Raw genomic sequence first — 19,410 nt, 5'->3', positions numbered from 1 at the left:
CAAAGCTAAAATACCTACATTTTGGCTACTTTGCGAGGTCACGGGTTGTAGATTGAACTTATTTGATGAAGCGAGTATTTTTCCGCGGAATTAAAATCACTACTATAATTTTAACATTACTACTACATGTGCAAACAATTATTAAGACAACTAAAATAACTAACATCTTACAGAATGTGTACGAACACCTATTATGACAAACATCAATAATCTAAACATGAAGAAAAAAAAATGCCGAACCACCACTTGAAGTAACGAAACAAAGGAAAAGACATTCACGGCCACATTTCAATATCATACGGATTTAATTAACAGGAAATAGCAATTCACACACATCATACGTATATGTCTCGCTCGCATACTATCCGCATGAACTAGGACCGTATTTCGACAAACACATGTACATATTACTAAACAGCAAATATGAAGGACACGGACAGAGATGACCTACTTGATATTATCGTCCGCTGCGTTGGACCTGCTATGAAACCTCGGACCACAACCTCGACGTACCGGACCTCGACGAACCAAAGACGACCTCGATGGAAATAGAAAGCTCGGACCAAGCAGGATCGCAGCAACCCACAGCTGCTCGCGAAAGATGAAACAACGTCGACAACAGTAAGGTCGACGCGAGGGGGGGGGGGCTGCTGACAGGCGTTTGAACGACGTCGATGCGAGGAGGATGAAGCAGAAAAAGGGGTCGTTTGGATGCGAGGAAGGAGCAGCTGTGCGTTGCTTGGAAGCGCAGCAACGACTGCTTGGCACGCAGCAATAGCTGCTTGTTGGACTAACAATGGCGGAACTGCTGTGTTTTTGTTCGGGCTGTGCATGGGGGTGGTGTTTGGACGATCGAGCTGGGCAGCGACAGTGGGTCGTCGGGGCAGGTGGTTTCACGGGAGTTATCACCTTTGGACAGTAGGGTCGTTAGGTTTTTTCCAGTTTTTCAAGAGGAAGGAAGAAGGTGATGAGATGGAGGGAGCTGGAAGTGGGTTGTTGTCGACGGGGGGGTGCGACGACGGGGAGCAGCTGTGGTTGTGGGGAAGCTGGAAGTGGCATTGCTGTCGACGGGGGGGTGCGACGACGATGATGATGGGAAGGGTCTGTTTAGTTACTAGGGTTTTCGGTCTTCTCCACCTTTGGAGAAGATGAGGAACAGTGCTTTTTTTTCAAAAATCTTTCCAAAGTCCTCCCCTTTTCCAAAATGTTTGTCCGTGTATTTGATATGGTTTTGCCCAGAAAAATGAGCCCCACGCGTGGTGGGGTTCAAGGCTTGTGTCCCCCACACGTGGTGGGGTTCCCCGTGCGTCGTGGACTCGGATTATTATGGGCTAAGTCCGAAATTAGGCCTAAAACCGGGTAGTTTGAACCCGAATTTTATTCTTTTGCCCGGATCCGAGAATAAGAACACGACGTTGCTTACTAATCCTATGTAATCAAAATAACTACAAAAATAAGACTAATATTTAAAACAAAACTATATCTTTTTAAATATTTTTTCAAGATTTAAAATATCTACAAAATGAAAACTATTTTATAATTTTCGTTTTTATATAAAGATAAAAAATATAAAGTAATATTTTTTGTATTTTTAAGAAATTAAAATGACTACAAAACATTAATAGAACTATATTTTTTGGTTATTTTCGAAATTATATAAAGTACCAAAATAAAGTGCAATTTTTGTATTTTTTCAAGTTTATGAGAAATACATAAACTAAAATTTATATATATATTTTTTGTAATTTTTCTTTTTGCAACGAAATAAAGTGAAATAGTCAAAATAGCTATATTTAGACCCAATTCACATATTCACGCTAAAAATGTGAAAATTCTCGGGGAGGGTCAAAAATCCGGTGTCTACAATTAGTCTATCATTCACTCGCCTGACCTCTACCACGGACTCTCTAAGATGACTATCTACCAGGATACCCACTCCATTCTTACCCCTCAGGACACCAGAGTACCACAACTTATACCCATCCACGTTTTTCGCCCTCGATCCGACCCACCTAGTCTCCTGGACACACACTATATTAATCTTCCTCTTCTGAAGTTTTCGCCAACTCTATGGATTTACTCGTTAATGAACCTATGTTCCATGACCCGATTCTCAACCTATAGGCTCCCTTGCCACCTCTACCTCCCCTGCTACCCGTCCCACCCCCTGACCCCAGCCCCACACTCTGCCCCACCCGAGGACATGCCCTTCTTCTATCATCCCAGACTGCAACCACTACACCTACAACAATCTAGAGAAGACTCACTAGTGCACAACGGACAAAGAATCAAACTAGAAGGAAACAAGTGGTAACTAGTATCCTAGTTGAAAGGTTTAACTATTGCGAAGTAAAGTAACAGTAATTTAGCTAACACCAAAAGGGAAATAGTAAAGCAAGAGGTACCAACTCCCGTTAATAAAACCTGTGGCTGATTTGCTATACTCGATGTAGTTGTACGCTCACGCACCACTTCCTACCGCCCTTTGCTGACACTCGCCCAGGTTGCTCTCCTTTGCCAGTGCTCATGCGCCCAACTTGTCTCCAATACTTCGAGAATTCCTGAAAACACAGAAAATACCACGACCCAAAACCAGAAGGAGCTATCACCACTACCACTAGTATAGCCCCAATAATATAAAATGTACAAAGAAAGGAGAAGAAGAAAATGAGAATATAAGGGGGTGGGGGCAGATTTGGGACGCAAAAGGGGTGGGGCAAGAAGACCCGATACTATTATATAGTTATAGTATTATATATCATTCCACCACAAAAATTCATTTGAAATTGCGAAACAAGGTTGAGAAAGAGAGTAAGTGAGAAGACCACAAATACAAAAAAGAATAGGGAATTAAAAGCTTTGCTTCAAGCTAAAGCTTTTACATACAGATACAAAATATTGGAATTAAAGTCAATTCTAAATATATACAAGACGAAAAAGAATAGGGAATTTACTACTCATCTGATATCCCAAATAACACCAAAACTTACCCAAAAAAGGAAATTTCCCCTTAACACGTTTTTGAAGAAGAAAATTAAGGAAAGATCCAAATTTTCTCAGTGACTAGATCATCAGACAGAAATACCAGAATAATTACATAAAAGATCAAAGAAATTACCAGATAGGAAAGACCCAAAACAGTATATTCAAATTAAACTATGAAAATGGCATATAATTCAGTACAAAGAAAACATGAAAGCAAGATAAATAAGGCAACAACTAAACAAGATCACCTGATACCAACTGAAGGATCTTTAAAATCCAAGAAAAATAGATCCTCAAAATCGCTGAATTCCAATCACAAAGACCAAACAGATCTTCTTCTTTTTTCCGTTTATCTCAAAGACTATCTCCCCCAATAGCTAATTTGTATAAAACTTTAGAGTGGATTAACAAGATCCTTCCTAGAGAAGCGTGGAGTAGACCAATTTGAACAACGACCATTAATGCAAGCACAATATCACAGGTTCCAAAATAGAATGCTAACTCCAGTTATTTTCTAGCTTTAAGTGTTTAAACTAAACAAACACACTAAACTAACTATAGCTAATGCCTACAGTCAATGCTTTAACCAAATTCCAATACTATTTACATTTTACACTTTCCTTTTCCTTTCAATTGATGTAGTACTTTCCTGAATTAGCAATTGGCATAAAAAACTGATATTCAGAACTAGTCGAACATAATCCAACGATCCAGTAATCTAACAGTCACAGTCTAGATTAATTTAACAGTCCAACAAGCTCATTTTAACTACAGGAATCAGTTACCAGATGCTAACATGTTTCAGTATGAACTATATTAAAAAACAATCTCTTATATAACTCTATTTCAGTCCACTTACTACATATTAACAGGGATCTACCTATCATCAGTGACTGAAGAATTTAAATACACAAGCCATATAGAAACCAAAGTAGAATTTCAACTCTTCACATATATTCAAACTTCATGTTTTCAGTTTACAAATGCAAAAGTTACAGTTGTGTACCTGGAAGTTGAAATACGAGTAAGAAGGAAAGGAATAGTCAGCAGCAGCAGCAGATAACACAACAACAACAAACAGTCATCCACGAATAGCCCAGTAACATGTACAACAAACCCAGGTAAATTTGAAACCAGTCAAAACCAGGACACTCAAACTCAAACAGCTCAAACCACCTCGGAAATGAAATCAGAAAAACACACTACTGCCACACTACACCCAAACTCATCTCAAGCTGTCTCAAAACCTTTGAAATCTTGACAACACCAAAACTCAATCGAAAATCTACTCAACCTTTGACCAAAATTACTCAGCATGAAACTCTAGACCAATGTAACAACATTTTTTATATGGAACAATAGCTCTTTTCAGGGTTAAATGCTATAACTTTTAAGAATATTATCTAAGACCTGGCCTGAATGGAATAGTAGAACCCAAGTGTGTATGCCTATATTCTCAACCTGTTTTCAGCCTCAAAGACTCTGTTAACAATGCTCTCCAAAAAAAAATGTCCTCTCTGTGTATGCCTGTCTTGCCCCTTTTAAACTTCAAGGCTCTTTCCCCTCTCCTTTCATTTTTCTCCTCCCCAACCTGTTTTTATTCCCTCCCATGTGCACCCCTTTAAACTTTTATCATTAGCCCATGTTGTCTCTGATTTCCAACTCCTAAAATCACTTAACTATTAAAAAAATATTTCCTCCCATCACCCCCTCTGATTTTCCCACTCAAAAACCAAGACAGAAGTGTTAGTTACCATATTACATCCCAATTTAATTATTTTATTCCCCTAGTTATGGGCAGCATGGTTTTCTAAATTAAAAAGTGTCCTGACAACCCATGCTGTCATGTTACCCTTAGTTCAACTTTTCAAATTAAAGCTCCCTTGAATCTCTACCTTAAGTTTTGATTGATTGTAACTCAATTCAAAAACTAATATGAATTAAAAACCTACTAATTCAGGTTGCAAAACTCAAAACTAACAATGAACCCCTGAAGCTAAGAATATACGGATCACAAAATGATTCAATCGACATCAAATAACTTAACGAAGACTACTAAACTACAAACATGAACGGATTAATTGACGAAACTATTTATAATATACGTTAATCAACAGAAGAAAACTGGAACAAGAAAAAGGTCCGAAAGAGGAGAAAGAACTACTTGACAAAAATGACGAATTAATTAGTCAAAATAAAACAACAACAAAAAAAGAAAAAGGAAAACAACAGAAATACCTCAAAATTTCAGACCAAACCCAATCCGTTTCAGTCGACACTTCGTCTTGAAATTTTGAAGCCAAAACGGACCTTAATCGAGTGTTCTCGATTGAGAACACTCGACTAAAGTCGGTCAAAACCTCAAATTTTTAACTCCATACACAGTCTGAAGTTTGGTTCTTTTAGGGTTTGCCTTCGATTTGAAATTCGAAAGGCTCTAACAAGATTCGTACAAAACTGGGGTGGGATTTGGGACGAGGGTAGCTAGGTGGTTCAATGGTGTAACTTTGGGACTGGTTGGGTAGATTTAGGGTTTTGCTCGAATCTTCGATTGAAGATTCAAAACAAACTGGGATGATTCGAGGTTAAAGGGGTAGGGATTTGTGTTGAGGGTGGTTAGAAGGTTCAGGGGTGTGAATTTTAGGGTCATCGGTCCTCAGGCCACTGGGTTTTCAGGCAAAGGGAATGAGGGCGGCTAGGGTTTGGTAGGTTGTTTGGTTCGTCTCTGAAAGAGACGACTGAGGGGTATGACTTAGGGGCCGTGGGTTGAGGTTTTAGGAATATATAGTGGGGTGGGAATTTGATCTTGGCCGTTGATGGATTGAGATCAACAGCCCAGATTGAGCGTGACAAAAACGACGTCATTTGGACGATCGTATTGCCAGCCTAATTGGACCGGGTAAAAGGGCATCGATTTGGTCCTGGTTGGGGGTGTGGTATTGGGCCTGTGGAACTTGGCCTAGTCTAAGTTTTTCTTTTCATTTTTTTTCATTTTGTTTCTTTCCCTTTTTAGACTAATTTTTCCAAAACCTGAAAATCCTAAATTAAATTCTAAAAACCAAATTAACTTAAATAATATTAGATTAAGTACAAAATCACACAGTTAAACATAAAAAATAAAAATGCATATTTTTTATGATTTTCCAATTGTTGCTGAATAATTTATGATTTAACCCTAAAAATATAAAATTGAATCCTAGATGTATTTTTTTTATTTTTCATTTTATATAAACCAATGATTGATTAATTTTAAAAATGCAAGATTAATTCCTAAATGCAGAGGCTATATTTTTTGTATATATTTTTTTTTATTTAAACAAAAAATAAACATGCACAGACAAATGTAAACAATAACAGAAAAATACTACAAAATCCACAAAATTACAAACAAAGGAAAAATTATTTTATTTTGAAATTTTGGGAGCAATTCTCATAGGGCAAAAATCACGTGCTCACAGCTGCCCCTCTTTGTCCGGAAACACGAAGAGTTTTTGTGCAAAGATAAAGTGAGCGGATACGAGCGATCTTTGCTCGTTCGTCTACTCCGTGTGAAGCATTTTTGAAAGATTTGACCGAACCTCTGCTCCAAAGGTTTCCTACATATCCCTGGCTAAAAGGGAATCATGTCAATGAAGTTCGGAAAATTTTGGTAGCTGGGGACTACCATGGAGATGTAATTTCGATGTTATTGCTATTGCTGCTACTACCGCTACCGCTTACTGACCTCCTTATTACACCATGGTAGAAGAGAACAAGAAGCTAGACTAAACTAGGGATTACAAAATCTCATCTATGTCTTCAAACTTGCTCTTGTTGCCTGCTTTCTTGTTGGCTTGTGTTTCCTCTGATGTTTCTTTCTTTCTTGTGAAATTCGAATTGTTTCTCCTCCAACACGCGAATTATCTTCCTTTGACCATTGTTGCCTCTCTTTTGACTTTTGTACTTGAGTTTATGCTGGGGATTTTTGTTGTAACCCTCCGCTCTCCGGGCGGGCTCCTGACTTCAACTACTTCTTAAAATATAACAACCTCCATTCTCCAAGCGGGCTCCTGACTTCAACTACTTCTTAAAATATAACACCTCCATTCTCCAGGCGGGCTCCTGACTTCAACAAATTCTTAAAAATATAACAACCTCCATTCTCCAGGCGGGCTCCTGACTTCAACAACTTCTTAAAAATACAACACCTCCATTCTCCAGGCGGACTCCTAACTTCAATTACAACTTAAAATATAACACCTCCGTTCTCCAGGCGGGCTTCTGACTTCGACTATAACTTGAAAATATAACAACCACCATTCTCTAGGCGGGCTCCTGACTTCAACTACTTCTTAAAATATAACACCTCCATTCTCCAGGCGGGCTCCTGACCTTATCTACAACTTAAAGGATAACAACCTCCATTCTCCAGGCGGGCTCCTGACTTCGTCAACGACTTAAAAATATAATACCTCCATTCTCCAGTCGGCTCCTGACTTCAACTTTTTAAAAATATAACACCTCCATTCTCCAGGCGGGCTCCTGACTTCAACAACAACTTAAAAATGCTTTCCTTTGTCGTTGTTCCTTCCTGCCTCCTGAACCATTTTCCTTCTAACTTGAATTATCTTCTTTCAGAACTGCTTCCCTCAAAACTGGTGTTTCATTCCTCTGAAAACTGATGGGGATAACACCAGTGTTTTATTCAAAAAATATGTTATTTTCCTCTTGAAATTGCTTTTTTTAAAACTTGTTTTGCCTTCTTCCGAAAACTGCTGGGGATACCGCTTTTCACCAAACTTGTGTTTCCTTCTTCCCCTAAGTGGGTACCTGACTTCCAAAAAATTTTCAAAATGAAAGAAATTTTTTTGCCCCAGTGTGACAATCTTTCTTGTGGCATGTCTTTCTGTCATCCATAACATTTCCTGTCCCTGCTTAAAATCAAAGAGAATTCATTAGTTTTAAGACGTGGGGATGCTCCCGCTGGGGGACAGGTTTTCCCTTTCGCTCTTTCGATGCTCTGCGTTGTTTGACCATCTTGAAACTTGGCTGATAACTTCCGACCTTCTTGGTGATTCTGTATTCACAACCCCTCAACCGCTGTTTTCCACCTTTGCTCCATACTGTCCCGAAAACTTAGACCAATTCATCATTTTGGTCTGACAACGATGTCTTTCTCATCCCATCACATTATCCTTGCATGTCTTATCCCCATTTACCTTGCACCATGTTGGAAACTGGTAGTTATCTTTGAAAATCCTTCTTAAAAACAAACTACTATTGATCAAAAAGCAAAATGGAAAATGATGACTTCGAAAGATAAAACAAGAAAAATCTTTCTGAACAACTGTTTGAAGAGAAAATAACTTATATGAATGGTATAACCGATCCCTATGGTCATGTCATGCATTTTTGGATTGATCAACCCAGTCTATTTACATCAACCAATCTTTCTGATATCCCTACTTCGCATTTCAAAGGTCCCGCAACCCATCTTCTTTCGCCGAAACAACATCTTTATTTTGCTTGATGTCTCGACGGATCCTTTCTATCAAGCTTATCTCGTTTGCCCCCTTTCAATTCCTTGTCGCCTTATAGTGCCCTTCGAGGGGTTTTTACTAATAAGACTCTCTCGTTTCTCTCAACTCCCGTCGCCTTATGGTGCCTGTGAAGGTTTTCACCGATAAGACTCTCTCATTTTATTTCTCTCAACTTCCGTCGCCTTATGGTGCCTGTGAAGGTTTTCACCAATAAGACTCTATTATTTTCATTAGTTTCCCTGCTTGGACCGGAGTGTTACCCTGATATGAATCACTTCTGTTTGCTTGACTTGTCATCTCTCGAAAAATTGATCAGAAGGTCTTTCTTTGGACCGTAATGTGGGCTTTTGGATGAGATTAGAAGGAAAGGGTATCAAAAGCTCAAAATCATTTGATATGGGTTTAAAATTACAAATTTGGAATCACATTTCTTATTACAAATACAACCTCTGCCCCAGTTTCTTGTTCGGGGATCTTTGGATATTTTATATCACTTTGACCGAGTCGTAAAGCTGCCTACGTGCCCTTTACAGGGGTCAAGTCAAACGTAGTTCACACCTAAATTTCCTTGTTGTTATATTTTTTTTTCCACTTCTTTTCTTTTCTTTTCTTTCTTTTTCTCTCTTTTTCGTTATTGATTCCAAAAGAGGGGTATGAAATAAATAAATAAGGCTCAAAAAGGGGAACAAAGGGTAAAGTGTTTAGATAGTAGAACAAATTGCCTTCGTCATTTCAATCTTCGAAATAATGCCAAATACAGACAATCAACAATTATACCAAAGAAATCATACATAATATCTTTTTACTGCATCAGAATTGATAGCCATGTCTATGCATTTTCCTTCGATATCTGTTAAACATAAAGCATTATTGGACAATACTCTGGTTACAATGAATGACTCTTGCCAATTCGGGGCGAACTTACCTTTTGCTTCAACCTGATGTGGAAGGATGCATTTCAGCACTTGCTGGCCCACTTCAAACTTCCGGGGACACACCTTTTTGTTGTATGCTCTTGCCATTCTCTTTTGATATAATTGGCCATGACATACATCTGCCAATCTTTTTTCATCAATCAAGTTCAACTGCTCCAGACGGGTTTTGACCCACTAATCATCATCAATCTCAGCCTTAGCGACAATCCGAAGGGATGAGATTTCAACTTTTGCAAGTATTACGGCTTCAGTTCTATTTACCAACAAATAAGGAGTTGCCCCTACTGAAGTACGGACAGTAGTGCGATAACCCAGCAATGCAAATGGTAATTGTTCGTGCCATTGCCTAGAACCTTCTACCATTTTCCGAAGTATCTTCTTTATGTTTTTGTTGGCTGCCTCAACTGCTCCATTCGCCTTAACACGATATGGGGTAGAATTGCGGTATGTAATCTTAAATTGTTGACATACCTCTTTCATCAAATGCTGTTAAGATTAACACCATTATCCATGATGATCACCTTTGGGATTCCAAATCGATAGATGACATTTGAGTGAACAAAATCGACCACTGCTTTCTTGGTCACAGACTTGAAAGTTTTGGCCTTAACCCATTTGGTGAAATAATGAATGGCTACCAGAATGAACCTATGCCCGTTGGATGCTGCTGGCTCAATTGGTCCAATGATATCTATGCCCCAAGCGACGAAGGGCCATGGCGCTGACATTGTGTGTAATTCTGATGGCGGAGAATGAATCAAATCTCCGTGTATCTGGCACTGATGACATTTGCGCACAAAACTAATACAATCTCGCTCCATGGTGAGCCAATAATAACCTGCTCGGAGAACTTTCTTTGCCAACACATATTCGCTCATATGTGGTCCGTAGACTCCTGAATGTACTTCGGACATGACAGACATAGCTTGTCTAGCATCTATGCATCTTAACAATCCCAGGTCTGGTGTTCTTTTGTACAAAACTCCTCCACTCAAGAAAAATCCACTTGCCAACCGTCGAGTTGTTCTCTTTTGATCCCCCGTGGCTTGCACTGGGTATATTCCTATTCTGATGTATTCCTTGATATCATGGGACCACGGTTCGCCATCCAATTCTTCTTCAATCATGTTTCAGTAAGCATGGTGATCTCGTACTTGAATGTGCAAAGGGTCGACATAGGCTTTGTCCGGATGGTGCAACATTGACGCTAGGGTAGCCAAAGTATCGGCGACCTCATTATGGACCCTTGGAATATGCCTGAACTCTACTGATCTAAACCGTTGACAGAGATCATGCAAGCATCGCGGTATGGTATGAGCTTCAGATCTCGCATTTCCCATTCTCCTTGAATTTGATATACCAGAAGGTCCGAGTCTCCCAAGACCAAGACTTCTTGGACACCCATGTCTGCAGCTAGCCTTAAACCCAAAATGCATGCCTCGTATTCAGCCATATTGTTGGTGCAATAAAACCGAAGTTGAGCCGTAACAAGATAGTGATGCCCTATTTCAGAAATAAGCACAGCTCCTATTCCGACTCCTTTCATGTTAGCATCCCCATCAAAGAAAAGTTTCCAACCTGGGTTTTCGGCCTGTTCTAGTTCATCAATATGCATCACCTCTTCATCAGGAAAATAAGTCCTTAGTGGCTCATACTCTTCATCGACTGGGTTCTCGGCCAATGCTTGGGCTTTTATCGCAGTCCGAGTCACATAGATTATGTCAAACTCTGTGAGCAAAATCTGCCATTTTGCAAGTCTTCCTATCGGCATAGGCTTTTGAAAGATATACTTCAACGGATCCAAACGCGAAATGAGGTAGGTAGTGTAGGATGACAAATAATGTTTCAATTTCTGTGCCACCCAAGTTAGGGCGCAACATGTCCTTTCCAGGTAAGTATACTTAACCTCATAAGCCATGAAATTTTTTCTAAGATAGTAGATGGCCTGTTCTTTCCTGCCGGTGGTGTTATGCTGCCCCAGTACACAACCAAATGAATTTTCCAAAACTGTCAAGTAAAGAATCAGAGGTCTCCCTGGTTCTAGCGGAACCAGCACAGGTGGGTTTGACAAGTAACCTTTTATCTTATCAAATGCTTCTTGACACTCATAAGTCCACTTGATCGCAACTTTCTTCTTCAACAGCTTGAAAATAGGCTCACAAGTTGTAGTGAGTTGAGCAATAAACCTGCTGATGTAGTTCAACCTTCATAACAGACTCATCACTTCAGTCTTGTTCCTCGGAGGGGGCAATTCTTGTATGGATTTGATCTTTGATGGGTCCAACTCGATGCCTCGCCGGCTGACTATGAATCCCAACAGTTTTCCGGATGGAATACCAAATGCACACTTGGCGGGGTTAAGCTTGAGGTTGTACCTGCGAAGCTTCTGGAAGAATTTCCTCAAATCCTCAACGTGGTCGGCCTGATGTTTTGATTTTATGATCACATCATCTACGTATACCTCGATCTCCTTGTGTATCATATCATGAAACACAGTAGTCATTTCTCTCATATAAGTTGCCCCAGCATTCTTCAACCCAAATGGCATTACTCGGTAGCAATAAGTTCCCCATGGCGTGATGAAGGCTGTCTTTTCCGCATCTTCTTCGTCCATTAAAATCTGATGATACCCGGCATAGCAATCCACAAAAGATCCAATCTCGCACTTGGCACAATTGTCAATCATAATGTGGATATTAGGTAGTGGGAAGTTATCATTCGGACTTACTTTGTTGAGATTGCGGTAATCGACGCATACTCTAATCTTGCTATCCTTCTTCGGCACAGACACGACATTAGCCAACCAAACAGGATATCGGGTGACCCGAATAACCTTTGCATCCAACTGTTTGGTAACTTCTTCTTTAATCTTCACACTCATATCAGTTTTGAATTTCCTCAACTTTTGCATGACGGGAGGGAACGCCACATCAGTGGGCAGTTTGTGGACCACTAAATCAGTGCTTAAACCCGACATGTCATCATATGACCATGCAAAAACATCTTTGTACTCGATGAGTGCTTTGATTAACTCCTCCCGGATTTTTGGCTCGAGGTGGACACTTATTTTAGTCTCCCGGACATTGTCTGTGTCCCCTAAATTGACGGATTCTGTGTCATTCAACTTGGGTTTTGGTTTTTCTTCGAAGTGAATTAACTCCTTACTAATCTCTTCGAAGGCTTCATCCTCATCATCATATTCTGATTCGTAATCACAATCTACTTTTTGAACTAACATTTCGGGATCAGATTGATTTTTAAGACTGGGCTGAGGATTCCTTATGCATGCCATGTCATTAGAACCAGCGTAAAAAGTACTGTATAGAAAACAAAACAAAACAAAAGGCAAACCATCAGGAATGATGAAGAAAGGGAAATTGTATTTCATTGATTGATAAAAGATAACAAGGTTTGTACACTCAAACAGACTGAAAAAATAAAATCTGGATTACAACCCTGGAATAATCCGTACAAACTTAAAGGAAAATCAAAACAAACTACCAAGACTCCTTCCGAGTAGGGAGATGAGTAGCCTTCCAATTATTAAGCTTTGTTTTTGGCCCAACAAATTGCACTTCTGCGTTGCTAGAACCTTCTCCAATCTCCACCATGTTCCACTATCGAACAACTTCTTAAATCTTTCAATCAACTCCTTGTCAGGATTAATCACAGAACTGGGAATTGTTGTCACTGGGCAACTCCTTGTACCGGACTTGACAAATGATCTAGAAAGACGTGGGACCGGATTTGGAAGGACCCATGTCCTCTGTTTCAATTTCCTGGCTCTTTTTATGTCTGCGGCTGTGGGTTTGAATCCCAGACCAAATGTTCCCAGGTTTTCAGGAAGATACACGGACTGTATGATGCCTTGCAACGCTGATCCCAAACCCTTTCCTGGTACAAAACCATTCTTCAACATTTCATACGCTACCATGACTGATGCGGCATTTATCTTCGGATTCGGGATACACTTCCCTTATGGAACTTTCTCGACTGACATTGCTTCAGAAACTTGGTAGGCCCATGGTCCCTTGTCATCTTCCACTTCAATGAATGGCACAATGGTGTTGTTATGAGCGCACAAATTATCTTCGCCGTGCACCACTATTTCCTGTCTGTCCCATTCAAACTTGACCATCTGATGGAGTGTTGATGGTACTGCTTTAGCGGCATGAATCCACGGTCGCCCTAATAGAAAATTGTAGGAAACAGCTATATCCAGCACTTGGAATTCCATTGTGAATTCTACTGGACCTATGGTCAGCTCCAATATTATGTCCCCGACTGAGTCTTTACCTCCGCCGTCAAATCCCTCACATAATACTGTTCTTATGGATCCCCTCATCTTCTACTTTCAGCTTGATTAGAGAGGAGAGAGGACAAATATTCGCACTTGAACCATTGTCAACCAATACCCGGGTAACCACGACATCCTCGCATTTCACTGTTAGGTAAAGGGCTTTGTTATGCTCAGTACCCTCTACCAACAATTCATCATCGGAAAAAGTGACTCTGTTTACTTCAAAAATATTGTTGGCTATCTTTTCCAGATGGTTTACCGAGATTTTGTCGGGAACATGGGCCTCATTCAAGATTCTCATCAGGGATTGGCGGTGTTCATCTGAATGGATTAACAACGAGAGTAATGAGATCTGAGCGGGCGTTTTCCTCAACTGCTCTACAACAGAATAGTCATGCACTTTCATTTTCCTCAAAAATTCCTCTGCCTCTTCTTTAGTTACCGCTTTCTTTACCGGCGTTGGATTATCTTTAGCTCTTTTTAACTCCTCGGGAGTAAAACACCTTCTTTAGCGAGTCAAACTTTGCGCTTCACAAACTTCTTCTTTGACTTATTTCCCCTTGTAAATCACTGTCACCCGTTCATAATTCTAAGGAACAGCCTTGCTGTTGATTACTGGAAGCTGAGTTACTGGTTTTATAATAACAGGCTCTGTGCGAGCACCCTTCACGACCACAATAGGTTTACTTGCGACCTCTGGCACTACCACTTTAACTTTCTCTGGTTTCACTGCAACAATGCTTGACAACCCTCTCTCGGCTACCACCGCTGGCTTATCATCTACCCCTCTCAACTGGACCACTGATTTCCCACTGGTTACTTTTTCCTTTGAGCTGGTTTCGCTGGAACGAATCATCATTACAGTCTGTGAGGGCTTCCTGGGCTCCCCCTCTTTGTGTATCAACTCAATCATGTGTGTCTCATGGTGAGCTGACAGTGGATTCTGATTGATATTTGGTGCTTCCGGGGCTTGAACCTCGATCCGATGAGTATCAATAAGCTCTTGCACAGCTGTTTTTAGTTTCCAACACTTCTCTGTATCATGCCCAGGGGCCCCTGAATAGTACTCACAACTCACTGAGTGGTCAAGATTTCTAGGGGGAGGATTTGACATTTTAGGCTCAATTGGATTCAACATGCCCAACTGCCTCAACCTATGGAAAAGACTGGTATATGATTTCCCCAGTGGAGTGAAAGTCTTTTGCTTCTGTGACCTCTCATTCTTGAGGGCTTGGTTTGGTCGGAAACCTATTCCGGGGGGATTTCTGTAGGCCCTTGGGGGTGGATATGTGTTTTGTGGAGTTGTGTATGGATTTTGTGGAGCCGGCGTACGCCATTGTGCGTGTGTCGGGGTTTGGGTATAGGCTTGTGCATGATGGACAGAAAAATGGGGATCTGGCGTTGGGTAGTAGTGTTGTGGAGGGCTATATGAAGTATGGGGTAATTTTGGTGGTAGGGTCGCGATTGGCTATAGTAGGGTGACGGGCCTCTAGATCCGAACCAGGCTCCGAACTCAACAGCCGTGACATCTTCTTTCTTCTTTTTCCCAAGTACACATCCAGTGCCGCTTTGAATGGCCTGGGTGGTCGCTTGATCGCTGAATAACTCATGATCTTGTTGGACTTAAGCCCCTCCTCGACCATGCCTCCCATTTTTACAACCTCATTAAAAGATTTGCCAATTGCGGACACTAGATGACCAAAGTAGGTCGGCTCCAAAGCCTGCAAAAAGTAATCAACCATCTCGCTCTCTTTCATTGGGGGATCTACCCTTGCTGCTTGCTCCCTCCACCGGAAACCATATTCTCTAAAGCTTTCATTATGCTTATTTTCCAGTTTGGTCAGGGATAGTCGGTCCGGAATGATCTCAAGATTATATTGAAAGTGACAAGCGAATGCTTGGGCCAAATCATCCCATGTGTACCACCTGCTATGATCTTGTCTGGTGTACCATTCTAAGGTTGATCCACTTAAACTTTGGCTGAAATACGCCATCAGTAATTCATCTCTTCCGCCTTCTCCCCTCATCTTGCTACAAAAACCTCTCAGAGGAGCCACCGGATCACCGTGTCCATTGTACAAGTCGAATTTGGGCATTTTGAACCCAACCGGTAGTTGTAAATTTGGGAACAAACACAAGTCTTTGTAAGCTATACTTACCTGACCTCCTAACCCTCTCATATCCCTGAAGGATTGTTCTATGCTTTTCATTTTTCTGAACATCTCTTCCTGTTCAGGATTTCTGGCCGGTTTTTCTGTTTTCCCCGGTAGGTCAGAATGTGGATCATATGGATAGGTTTCGGGCGCTTTGAAGGTAAGCTCCGGGGGATAATACTAGTTGTCCTGAGCTTGGAACACAAGTTCACTCGGGGATTTATGGAGTGCAACTGGTGGAGATGCCACAAAGACAGGGGTGATTGGCAGAGGATGGTATGGATTTGATTTTGGTGGTGGAGTTTGTGGAGTATGAGAAGTATTGACATGGTAGTGTTGATAAATGGGAAAACCTGGATCGGTGGCGGGATGATCTTGAGACTAAGCTAATGGTGGGGTAAAAGCCGGGTTGGCTGGGTAAGCTGGCAGTGATTGCCCTTTAGACCAGGCCTGGTACATTTCGGCCATCTGTTTCTTAATCTTGAGCATCTCCTCTTTCATTTTATAGACGTCCAACTCCTCTACCTCAACACTAGTGTCGACATCTGGGATAGACTTGATTTCCGGTATTGGTTCCTTCGATCTGGTTTGGTAATGATAATGTGCCAGTATCCTCTAAATAAACTAACTGCTTGAATTCTCTGGACAACAACAACTTTTTTAGTTTTAGAGTTTAACACATATGCAATTACACTTTGGAATGCAATGCACCTAGGCAATTAACCATTTTCTATCATGCATTTGCTTCGATTGCGTGCGTTATTCCGGCCTCTCATAATTGTGCCCCTTCTTTTAAGCTTCCTTTATTCTATCCTTCTTTATTTATTTTTCATTTTCCCCTTTTACTTTTTTAGTGGTGGTCGAATCCTATAGAGATTGCCTACGTATCACGTCCCCACATGAATCAGACCGTGCGTAGTTCTGTCAGATAAGCGTGCAAGTAAATAAAACATTTTTGGGTTTTTTAGCTTTTATAAAAACAGATGCTTCGATTACAAAGACTCGATATCAACAAATTTCAAAAGACTAACAGACTCTGACGCAAAGATGACAAACAGACTCCGAAATTAAGCTATCATACTCTAAAGAAATACAGACTCAAAACAGAAAGAAAATACAAACCTAACATGACTCACAGACTCTGACAGAAAAGGCAATACAAATTCAAATGGAAAATTATGAGTACATCAATGCTCCTGGTGCATATGGGACATCATTCGGTCTCGCCACGGGCCTATGTGCAAGATCCCTTTGAAGTCGGTCCAAGTTGTTCATTATTTGTTTAACAAAGGTCATCACTGCTGCAAAGAGTGTAGTACGAGTCATATCCTCACAAATGTGGCACTTCATAACGATGTAGTCAGCGATGTTTCTAATTTTCTCTCTTATGATGCCTTTCTCCTGAAGCAACCACCCTATTTGCTGATTACGGGCTTCTAACACTCGAGAGTCCTGGAGGTGTTGATTTTGTAACTGTTGCATTCATTCCTCTATCCGAGACATCAGATCATAACAATGTTCCCTATCAGCTTTGAAATCTTGAGCCTGCTTGACTGCCTCATTCTTGAGAATGGCTATCTTTCTTCTTAGGATAGTGATGGTCCCTTCATAAAACCGTACTTGCTCTTCTGCCTTCTTTTTCCATTTCGCTTGGATTCTCGCTAGACCAGCTTCAGATTTTTCCAAGTTTTCTTGATACTCGAGGACTTTCTTCTTCAGACCGTTTATGAGCCTTTTATCAGCCTGGCTTCTCTCCGGGTTTCTTTCCATTTTCTGGATTTGAGCTTTGAGGACCTCATTTTCTTGAGCTAGTTTTTTCTTTTCTCCCTTGTTTGCAGCGGCTTGAACACCATTTTCAAACTGAAACTCCATGATTTGCTTCTCCAATCTGCCTATTGCGACTCTATACTCATATTCTTTAGTCAACCAATCCCATTGTCCTTGCGACGCCTTGACGAACTCCTGGAGATGGGGTCTTTTGGCTAGCCTCCCAAACTCGATTTCTCTCCTATACCAAGAAAGGTATCCCAGCAAAACTTCACCTTTGGACCGATCACGTACACACATATTTGCCGTTAAGTATTGACACTCGCTCCAAATTTGGCAGACAACTGCTTCATGAAATTGTCCGTTGGGCACGATCTCGACTACTTGGCCACTAAGATCTTCATCTTTCAGAACTATTTCGCATCTCCCCAACTGCCTCAAAACTCAATAAGGGGTATAGGGTTGGATACTCCTGAGCCCCATCAAAAGGAAATGGGGTCCAGTGACTGGCATATATATGATTTCATCCACAGGCAACCATCTATATGTCCATTCTATTTGGCCCGCAGTGACAGAACGGAGGCGCGCTGTCCACTCTGTAACCCCTTCTGGTAAGCTGATTCCGTCAACCATCGTAGGAAATTCCTCTATGCACGTTTTCTCCGTCGACCCATAACTCATAAATTGAGGATGACGACATATGTGTTCGATCATCCACATCTGCAGCAACGCGTTGCACCCCTCAAAAAAGTCTCCCCCGGCTTTGCAGGTTGTGAGAGTGCGGAAGATTTCAGCTACTATCAGGGTGCGAGGGTGTTGTTGTCCTGAGTAAGTAAAGTGCTGACAACCCCAGATACTCGTATGTCAATGTTCCCGTCTGTTCTAGGAAACACTAGGAGTCCCAAAAAGGCTATCATAAATGCAAAACACCTATGTTCTTCCCACTTAAGGCGGTTTCCTTTGCTACAGATTTTGTTTTCCGGCTTGTTGAACCCCCCTATGTGGCCATATCTGTTGTATATAAACCGCAAAGTACAAAAACCAACTACCAAGTCTGGATTGTGGACCCCCCTTCTTACTTTCAAAGAGTCTAGGAACATGTGTACGGCTACGGCCCTTGGAGCAATCAGGTACTGGTGTCTCAAAGGAACCTTGGGACCCCTGATGTATCCGGCTATTTCTTCTAATGTTGGGGTAAGTTCAAAATCTGAGAAATGAAATACATAGTGAGTCGGGTCCCAGAATGCGACCAAGGCCTTTATGATATCCCCCTAGGATTAATCTTCAGCAACCTAGTGAGGCCTCCCATGTATAGATTGACTGTGTCGCACCCTGATTCGCTCAAGTCATCCCACCACATATGCAACTCCAAAGGAATCTTGTTCACAATTGTTACGTGTAAATTCTGACTTGTGCTCATTCTGCACATTTATCAGGGTGGTTAAGCAAAAATCACGATTCAATTGACTCAAAGATAACATGGGCACTTTTCTCTTTCTTTTTTTTTTCATTTAAAATAGAACCTAGTTTTGCCAATACGGCCTTTCAGCACCTCGGGGTCTAAGATTTTAAGGCTGTGTCGGCTAGCCGGTGAAAGTCTAAAAAATAATCACATGCGGCTGTTCTTGCAAAAACAGCCTTCCGGTGCCCTTTTAGGGGCATTCGGCTATTTCTAGCAAGAATGACATCACCCTAATTATTTTCAAATAAATTTTTTGTTCTCTTGGCTAATTTCGCAGAAGTGAAGTTGG

This window comes from Nicotiana sylvestris, chromosome 7, assembly GCF_000393655.2.
Source record: "Nicotiana sylvestris chromosome 7, ASM39365v2, whole genome shotgun sequence".
NCBI classification, from domain to species: Eukaryota; Viridiplantae; Streptophyta; class Magnoliopsida; order Solanales; family Solanaceae; genus Nicotiana; species Nicotiana sylvestris.
This window is presented reverse-complemented; position numbering follows the sequence as displayed.